Source organism: Nelumbo lutea, chromosome 6 (genome assembly GCF_056320005.1).
Source record: "Nelumbo lutea isolate HS-2025 chromosome 6, American lotus-T2T, whole genome shotgun sequence".
NCBI classification, from domain to species: Eukaryota; Viridiplantae; Streptophyta; class Magnoliopsida; order Proteales; family Nelumbonaceae; genus Nelumbo; species Nelumbo lutea.
This window is the reverse complement of record NC_142689.1, coordinates 72,356,804-72,366,303: the sequence shown is the minus strand read 5'-3', so window position 1 is coordinate 72,366,303 and position 9,500 is coordinate 72,356,804. Positions and strand designations below refer to the sequence as shown.

At 37.3% G+C, this 9,500-nt stretch overlaps 1 long non-coding RNA gene across 1 annotated transcript; it reads left to right on the top strand.

The window, feature by feature from the left end:
* Positions 1–6,969: 6,969 nt before the first annotated feature.
* LOC148849625 (uncharacterized) lies at positions 6,970–8,991 on the top strand. Its single transcript, XR_016100592.1, has 3 exons — positions 6,970–7,032; positions 7,137–7,208; positions 8,679–8,991. It is a non-coding gene; the product is annotated as an uncharacterized LOC148849625 (long non-coding RNA).
* Positions 8,992–9,500: the final 509 nt, after the last annotated feature.

The following is a 9,500-nucleotide window of genomic DNA, read 5'->3' as shown; positions in this document are numbered from 1 at the left end:
CTATTGTTACACATGTCATAATATTCGCTCGCTTTATTTTCAGAACATACGTGGCAAATTCTTAATTAGTCATGTTGTTCGAGTTTTTACAGGCTGAGATTAGCCCTACTGACTTTGGCTAATGTTAAACGTTGGACCATGCACCGGCCATATTGTTAGGGGTGGCAATTTTTCATCCAACCCGCTAAATTCATCTAACCCACCCAATTCGCCCATTTATTTTTGATCACACAATCTCTCATTTAAATGGGTTGGATTGTGGATAATTATTGGGTTAATCATTATAGATATAAGTATTAATTTCTTAGCTTTTTTTTATTTTCTTGATTTGAATTAAATGATTTATAATTAATGCATTAATTTTCTATTAATTGTTGATTAAAATTAGTTTTGTCTTAAATTAATATACTTTACCCAACATAAATCTAAATCAATTTGACCCGAGTCCGAATCAGTTCAATGTGATATGACCCGAATCCGAAATAGACATCGGACGGGATGGTTCGGTACTGCTTGCTTTGCCCGTTTTGGGTTGTCCGGTCCAACCCAATTTGACCCAATACAAGCCGATCCGAGTCGACCCGAATCCGAAGCAGATAAGGTCGGGTGGGGTCTGGACTGTAAATCCACCCCACTTGCTTTGCCCGGTTTAGATCGCTTGGCTTGGTTTGTATCTGCACAACCTGACCTAAATCAGGTCCGATCCGATTTACTTCTCTTGGTCCGCATCGAGCCAGTCGGTTCGGTCCCAAATCCGTGTACAAACCTGACATGAGCCGACCCAAGTCAATCCACCAGTGACTGTATTGGACCGGTCCATCCGGTCAGGATATGATCCAACCGGACTGATTTGGTTCTAAACGGTTCAACCACTCTTGATGTGATTAGCTCGAAGACGATCCAATTAGATAGTTCAAGTTGGTCTGGCCGGTTTGAACTTAAGTGGTTCGTCAAATCCGAAACCCAAACATAGTTAAATGGCTTTGCTGCTAAAAATAACATGCATGCAATGTGATTTGAACCTTCACCACTTGGGTTAAATGGGTTGGGTTGAAGCTCAACCCTAACCAAACCCAACCCAACCTGCCCAATTGCCACCACTATATATAGGAAGAGAGGCTTTTGGTCCAACCAGTTTTTCCAAGCTGAGTAATAAAACCATGTAAATGCGATGGATAGGAAAAAAAGGGAAGATGGAAGGAAAAAAAAAAGGATCTGAAACATTATGGAACCCATTAGCGTTTAGAGGTTTATATAGTTTAATTCACCCCAGAAATCTGAGCCCCACCGTACAAGTGGAATGAATTTGGCCATGGATGGATCTTAAATTCATGGGCAGGTTATGGTTTATAGGAGGCTATTAGAAGAGGCTGTAATTTCAGATTTCTAAGGTGGACGGCAGTCTATTTATCCCTAGCATTTAATCAATTAGCTTTCTTATTCAAAAAATAAAAAAAGGGAAAAGAAAACTTGTTGAATTGAAATATCTGCTGTCCAAAAAAAATTGAAGTATCCAATTTAATGGTATAATTGTATTAAAAAATAAAAAAACTTTTTCAAAGATCTCAAGCTTTTAGGTTGATTGATTTTTTTGAGATGATATCAGTCACTTAAACAAATGATCTAATATTTGATCCTCATTGTCTTTATTATAATTAATTAAGTTTCGGCAGAAGCTTATTCATGCTTTAAAAGGCCAATGAACTCTCACATGATGGAAAAATTTAGAGAATAACCATTTTATGTCCGGTATATGTACTTTATGAAACAATGCTTTTTAGCCGTTAGTATTTAACTTTCCCGACAAACAGTGGATTTAGTTATAAAGGGTTCACAACGCAACTGTGATATGTGTGTGACTTAACAATATGGAAGCATTTATCCTATAGGGTACTCGCAGTGATGAGCTCTTTCTAATACCAAGATACATACTTTAACAAAACGACATTTGGTGGATGGCCGTGCCGTGCTCTCTTTTTTGTCATGTCACGGAGGGCTACAAGGTCGAAGCTTCCTAAAGGGCTTTGAAAAGGTCCTTGTGATTGGAGTTGTCGCCTTCAATCGGCAATTGTTAAGTAGAAAACTATATAAATCATCATGTTTTCTTTCACCATAGCATATATTAAAAAGATGAATCGATTAGTAGGGTTTTAAATATCGATACGGGCCGATATGTTTGTTGGGTGCTTTTCGGCCTATGATTTAAGGCCCGTATACTCTTAAACACCTACTATATACTATAGAGATGTATCAGAAGATCACCGATATATATGTTATATTACAGGCCGATATTATAATTTTTGAAGCATTAATTTCCTATGGAGGGTTGGTGGCAAGCAGATCGACAAAGGCCCTAATCAAGGATTTACAGGGGCCCATGGATACTGCAACATAAATCTTAAACATTCCCTTCCGCCGGCCCCAGGAGGCCGCAGCCAGCACCTTTGCTTCTCGTGGTAGGTTAGACCTTAGAACCCCCCTGTAAAGCATTATAAAGATTTTGCTGATGCATGCTTTGGCTCCGAATCACTAAGCCTACCTCCTTTTTCTTTGCCTGCTTTATTTTAATAGGTTCCATCTTATATTAATTAGTGTATACCATCCTCAACTTTCTCATGTTCGGCTTAAATACTCTAACTTTATCATTAATTGTTTTTGCTGAATTGGTTCTAGCTGCTACGAAGTTCAACTCTTTCTCCCTCGGCTCACATCATTGCCTTCTTCTTTGCCTTTCAATCAACGAAAGGGAACCAAGCAATTAGAGTCATGCACATGTGGGGACATGGGATCTAGTATTGATTGGTCACATTTAGTTTCTGTTCCATTGTTCTTATTCTTATTGATTTAGAATCGGTTTTGATGTTGTTTGATCCTAACTAGTGCAAGAATCAAGATTACAGTCAGATAATCCTTGCCAATTGAGCGGAGTTGAGAAAGAATGATGAAGTTATGCAATTAAATCCGAAACCAAGAAAAGATGAGAGGCTTGAGGAATTATCCTCGGGTAGATACTACGACACTCAAGTTAGTAAAGAGTAGTGGGCAGTCAAATAAAGTAATGGTATGGAAGTCGAAAGTTGGACCTCTTATCTTGAGCGAGAGGTACATTTTTATAGTTAAGGATCCGTATCCTAATCCGATGAGGCTTTCAAGATTGTCGTGATAAGGTTAGCCGTCAAAGCCTTCAAGATAAGATCTAATTCCTAACGGAATTGTTCCCATTTGCTATCATGTCTTAATCACGCTTATCCACATGACATGATATCAACATGGCTAGAAGGATAAAATAGGGCCGCGGAGGTGATACGATGCTGGCGTAACCGAAGAGATAAAACAGCCACGCAGGTACCACGTGATACCCATAACCTGAACAGGTTTTTATCTAATTTCAAATCGACTGAGCCATGTTTTTATAAGATTTATTATAATCAGATTCATAGGATCAGACCCTGTTATCGTAATGAAAACCATTCTATTCAATTCTGGGTCTAAAACTATATATCCTATATAGGGTCTGATTCGACTCCAGTTCTACCCAGACCAGACCCATTGACAGTCCTATTAATTATCAAAAACTGGTTAGGTCCCTTCTCTCAAATCTCTCCTCGCTCGTTGGTGCTTTTCCACTCTAAGCCGGTCCCGGCAAGCAACATCAGGAGTGGTATAAATTATAAAATGAAAGGTGTATGATGTACAGGGGATAGATAGAACCAAGCACGATTAAAGAACAAAAAAATAAGAAAAAGAAAAAAAAGAAGGAACCGGGTGGGGTCCTTAGGTGTTGTAATTTATTTGTTTTGGTGCACTGGGAAATGACCTTATTCTTTGTATTAGCAGCGAGATTGTCCTTTGCAAGGGCATCATTTGTTTTTGTTCTGGACTCAACCTTTCCCGAAGGCATCATTCCAATTGTTATTATTAAGATTCACTTGTACTCCCAGACATTGCTCGTGTATACCTGTCCTACCTAATGTTGAAAAGAAGGGGTAGATGGTGCTTCACATAGTAATGATAACAAATTTTGCCGCTAATCAGCAATGCAACGCCCAATAATTTATGCCCGCAATAAAGTTCTCTGCTGCTTTTTATTATTGATTATTGAGATGAGAAAGGTTTCACTAATTCAATCAGGATGTGACAGCCCACAACACTACTCAGCCTTTTCACGTTTTAATGTGCCACGTCATTCGGGATGTGTCAGTATCATGTATTTTTTGTTCCCATCATTTATGATAGTGGAGATTTTCTAAACCAGGGTCATGGCTCCCCTAGGTCCCTTTTTCTATTGCTACGAAAATATATTGAGGAAGGTGTTTTAAAAAACATATTGAAGAAAATGTTTCTAAATTCTATATTATGTACAAGAAATATCAATCCAATGTTTTAAAAAACAACCCTTTTTGTTTTGAGACTAGGATCTCATTGTGATGCCATCCCCTTCTTTCTTTCATTTATGCTGGAACCCTTGAATTTTTTAGATACCGATTTCTATATCGAAAAGCTGTTTCTTCTTATTTGATTTCTTGCCTATCTTTTTTCATCTCAAGTTAAGATCACTAGTTTTTGGATCAATGATTCAATAAAATATATATATATATATATAATTAAAATAAAAAAAAACCAAAAATTATTGAATGGGTGGATAATTTGATTGTTCGGGTCAATGGATCATTGATCGTTTCAATGGATTTGGTCAATAACTGGCTTAGGGTAAAATGGAATTGATTGTCTAAACAATTCTTAGACCGAATGGTTCGACCGTCCAAATCAAATGGTGGTTTGAAAACCATGAATCAATCAATATCTACATTCCCAATTACCATGATAAATTGCAAATATAACAAATTATCTATATATGCATACAATTGTAGCAAAGAAATTAAGGAGAATGACTCTTCCGTCCACCCCTATAATTCTTAATCCCATCATACAACTAGGATAGGTGTTTGTTCGAAATTGATGCCAATACAGGTGGGTATTGGTGTTTGGGCCTGTGGGGGTATTTGATATTATGAATTGTTGTAGGTGTACAGTGGAATTCAGAATTCTACGGTGGAGTGCAATATATTTGTCAAAATTCTTAACCTCACCTTATAATTAGATATGTACCAATTTGGAATTAATGCCAATATACAGACGAGTATTAGTGTTTAGGACGAAGTTACTTTTGACATTTTGAATTATTCAAACAGTGGGGTGCAAAAAATTATCTTACTTTACATTGTGCGAGTTGGGATGACTACAACATAGGTTAACGTGGCAAACAATGTATTATGGTCAGTCGATCAAAATCCGCATTGTGTTCGTTGTTAAGACTTGAGAGAGGGTGGAGGGTACATGGACAGGAACAAGGAAATAATTAATTAAAGTTGTGCAGTTTGGTGCACGGTGCACCTCTACACGGGATGGGACAAGTTGAGCACATAGTCATGCGCAACCTGTGCAATGGTTATTCCGTCGACCATCGGTCCTCCGTCCTCGGTGTATCTCAAGGGTGCCTAGCACATTCCAGCCAGAAGCGGTTAGCAGAGCTTGGGTGTGGGGACATATGATCAGACAACGGCCTAGCGCCCATGACTCGCATGTGTCCCACTCCCACATTTGATGTAAATTCTAATTGGTTTACATCAAATGTTGCTTTCTTTTTGGCGTGTAATTATTTGCATGGCGAATTAGGGAGATGGTTGGGACCAATGTTGATTTTTTGAATGAGAATTCTCAAACATCAATTCTTGAGATCTATGGTTTCCCATAAATCAGATAAATTATTTATTTGGCATCGTTATTGTTATGTTAGCCAAGCCAATTCTTTCTTATCAAATTTTTAAATTTGAAATCAGTGTTTTTTTTTTTAATTTTAAATTTGAAATCAATGTTTGGCATTGATAATTGATGTCGTGTAATCTGGAAGTTCCCTCGTGTGTGATGACTCTACTTTGATTTAGATGTTTCCAGGTCAGGGCCAAGTTGATACATACTACAAGAGAAAGAGAATTAGAGTGCCCGGGTGTCTTTACCCGGGGAGGGTGCTTCTATGCTTAAGCCAGAGGGGTTTTGTAAAAATCTTTTGAGAGCTTGAGAGAGCTATAAAGTGTATAATCATGCATACCTTTCTAGGTAGAAGTGAGTGCCTTTTATAGGCATCAGTGGTTAGAACCCTTTTGTAACGGGCCTATGCTTCTTGCAGAACCATTTTTGCTTCGTTCAAGCGTGCTAATGTACGGTTGTGAGATTTGTGCGAGGTTACTATCTAACCGAGTAACTCCGTGGCATGCGATGCAGTAGGCTAGTCTAACAGTCGAGGTATCAATGCTCCGGGGATCTCAGGTTGGTAATGTACTGCTGGGTCAACGAGCTCTTCCTCGCATGTCGCCATGAACTCCTACAGCTTGGTCAACTCCTAGGATAGGTCACCATAATTTTACGAGGTCAACCAGTTCAGCACTGCCAAGGTGGAGGTTGGCCTGGACGAGGTGCTCCAAGTTGGCTTGCCGAGCTAGTTTGCTTACTCAACACCGAGATGTCACCCGAAGGTCATGTGGTGCAACATGATTGATTGAACCAAATTACCCATCACTAATAATGATTCCTCCTTGTCGATTATTCAAAAAATCGGTGATTTTTTTGGAATCAATGATTTCTAAAAACTCACCAAAAATTTTGTTTGGTATCATTTATACCTTGTAAGCCCATTTTTGAGAAATCAACTTTTGAGTCTCTTTGGTACTGATTCTCAAGGGTTGATTATTTTTGTATTAGAGTTATTATTCAAAGTCATTGGAGTGAAAAATCGGATTCTTTGAATGAGAATTCTCGGTCAAATTCATTCTCTCGATGTCCTTCTTTAAAAAATGGAACACATGTGACAAGAGTTGCACATGATAGTGAGGGTAAAATGGTATTTGCAAACATATTCAACCTAAAACCCTCGTTCTTTTCACATTTTTCTTTGCATCTTCTTGCAAGTTGCAGCTACTCACTTCATCCCCTCTCTAGTGTTGTCAACATCATCTTCCTCATACTCTATCTCAGGTAATATTTCAATCAGTTTTGCTTTCTCTACATCATCTTCCTCATACAACATCTTATTGCAAGTTGCAACAACTCTCTCCATTGTTATTTTCTTTTCTCCTCAGTCTAAGAATTCTTTTAGTCATTCTTTCTCCACCAGTCATCTCCAACACCGTCGTCACTCTCCAAATTCACAGGTATGAAACTCTTGATCCCAATGAATTTTATTATTGGTGCATGGGCTGTTGCAAATGCATCCACAAAATGATAAATTGATTGTTTCATTCTCTCTGTGTTTGTTCTCTCTTGATCCCAAAAAATTGATTGTTGCTCACAAATGGTGATGCTATAGCTAGGACGGCAATGTAACATTTATTAGTTAAAAACTTTTTTAGTTGAAATGCTTGTATTCCGGTAATCTATCTTAACTTGTATGAAAATCTGACAAAGAACATGTCAAGCTAAGGCGTTTTTTACCCATCTCTCATTCCAATAGTTTTGGAATGCACGGAATTTCTCCCTTTATATTAATATAAATCTGTCTTGTATGTTACTGATAAAAATTAAAAAAACAATATAGTAGAGGTGAATAACAATTCTGAGAAGTTGTTTCTTGATGTTTATACAAGCATGCAATGGTTCTCCAGAAAAAGCTCTTATAAGGATGTACTTGAGCTTTATGAAGAAATGAAACTTAAGGGGACTCTTCCTAATGCTTATACTTACAAATTGATGATCGATGCATATTACAAGGAATATATTTTGTATTAAGTTTTTGGATTGTATTGGTAAAAAAAAATAAGGATTTTGAATGATTTGGTAAAAAATACAAGAGAGATATTGCATATAAGGATTTCGAATGGTTTGGTAAAATTCAGCTTCTATAAACCTTTCAGAAGTTATAACCAAATGGGCCTGCTGAATCTCTTGGTCAGACCGGGAGGGGAGGGATCATCTCAGTTATCATCTACACAATTGTCATGACTGATGACCTCATGGGTGGGTGTTAATTACTTTTTCAACATTTATTCAACTAGTTGGTGCACGACTAGTTATTAATTGAAATCTCTCTCTCTCATAATTCATGTTAACCCGAATGGGTTAACCCAACTGACTGAATGATCTCAATTCTCAACCATACTATGATGAATTCCTTGTCTTCTTTTTATTCTTCAATCCCGTATCCTAAATGGCTAGACCATAAGAAAAAAACAAGAAAGATTAGGATTCAAAATTATTAGATAGCAGTCCTACTTCCATGTTTTGGAATTACTAGATAGCAATCTACTTGTTGGGCATTTTTTTATTACACGTATGTGTCATTTTTATTTTAAAATGAAATGTGTTAACACGTGAACCTCTCTCCTTTTTTCTTATGGCCACGTTTGTTTGGGGTGAAAAATTGAACCAAGGTAAATTTTACACCCCGGTTCAGTTTTACATTCGTGTGGAAAGAGTGTAAATTTACACCATAAATTGATGTAGAATTTCATTTTGAATATGTTTACACCGATGTAATATATACATCAAAATTATCAATGTAAACGTCTCTTTCTTCCTCTATTTCTCTCTCTAGCTCTCTTATCCTTCTCTTCTTCTTCCTCTATGTTACTTACTCTCTTCTCCTTCTCTCTTCTTCTTCTTAACCCATTGTTGGCAACAAGCAGGGAAGAACAGAGTTTCAAGTCACCTTGTGTGCTGTAGCAAACAATTTTTGGGACCTATGTGTTATGATCTTTGCAAAGCACAACAAGGATGGGACCCATGACAAGATTCAGAACAGAGCCAAGTTTCAGAACAAAGTTTCACTTTTACATCGGGACAACCAAACGACATGAGTGAAAATTTCTAAAATACTCCGGTTCAATTTTCCACCGACCACTAAACCGGGATCAAAATTTCCATCAGTGTAAATTTGAATTTACACTTGAAACAAATGCAGCCTATATATATTTGACAATTTCATGTAATAGAGTGTAGGGTAACTTCATTTTAACTTATATTTATTAGAGTTTGCATCATTTTGTTTATCAAATAGTTGGTTCAAAGAAATTGGTTGCTGCCAAACATGCTTCTACTTCTGAGAAATAGGAATCAGATGACTGTGCCAAATAGACAATAGTGATTCTCAAGATGAAAATTTTCAAAATCCATCATTTTCAAAAAGGGTTACGAGAATGAGATTATTTGGAGTGATGCCAAATGAGGCCTTATTCCACATGACACGGTATGAGGCAAAAGAGTAATAGTATTTAGGAAACTTGGACGAAAAAACAAAAAAGGGTCTGAATAGGTTGACGTGTCATATAGAAAAAAAAACTCTTCAATAACCCCCCAAAGCCAAAGTATTATTACTAGTAACTATGGAAATGGGCTTCAATCAGCGCCATGCTCGTTTGAAAGTCTTTACATCATTGAATTAGGAATATCTCCATATTTATGTGCTTTATTTCATGGGGAGATATCCCAATGCAAAGCTGCAAGAGGGA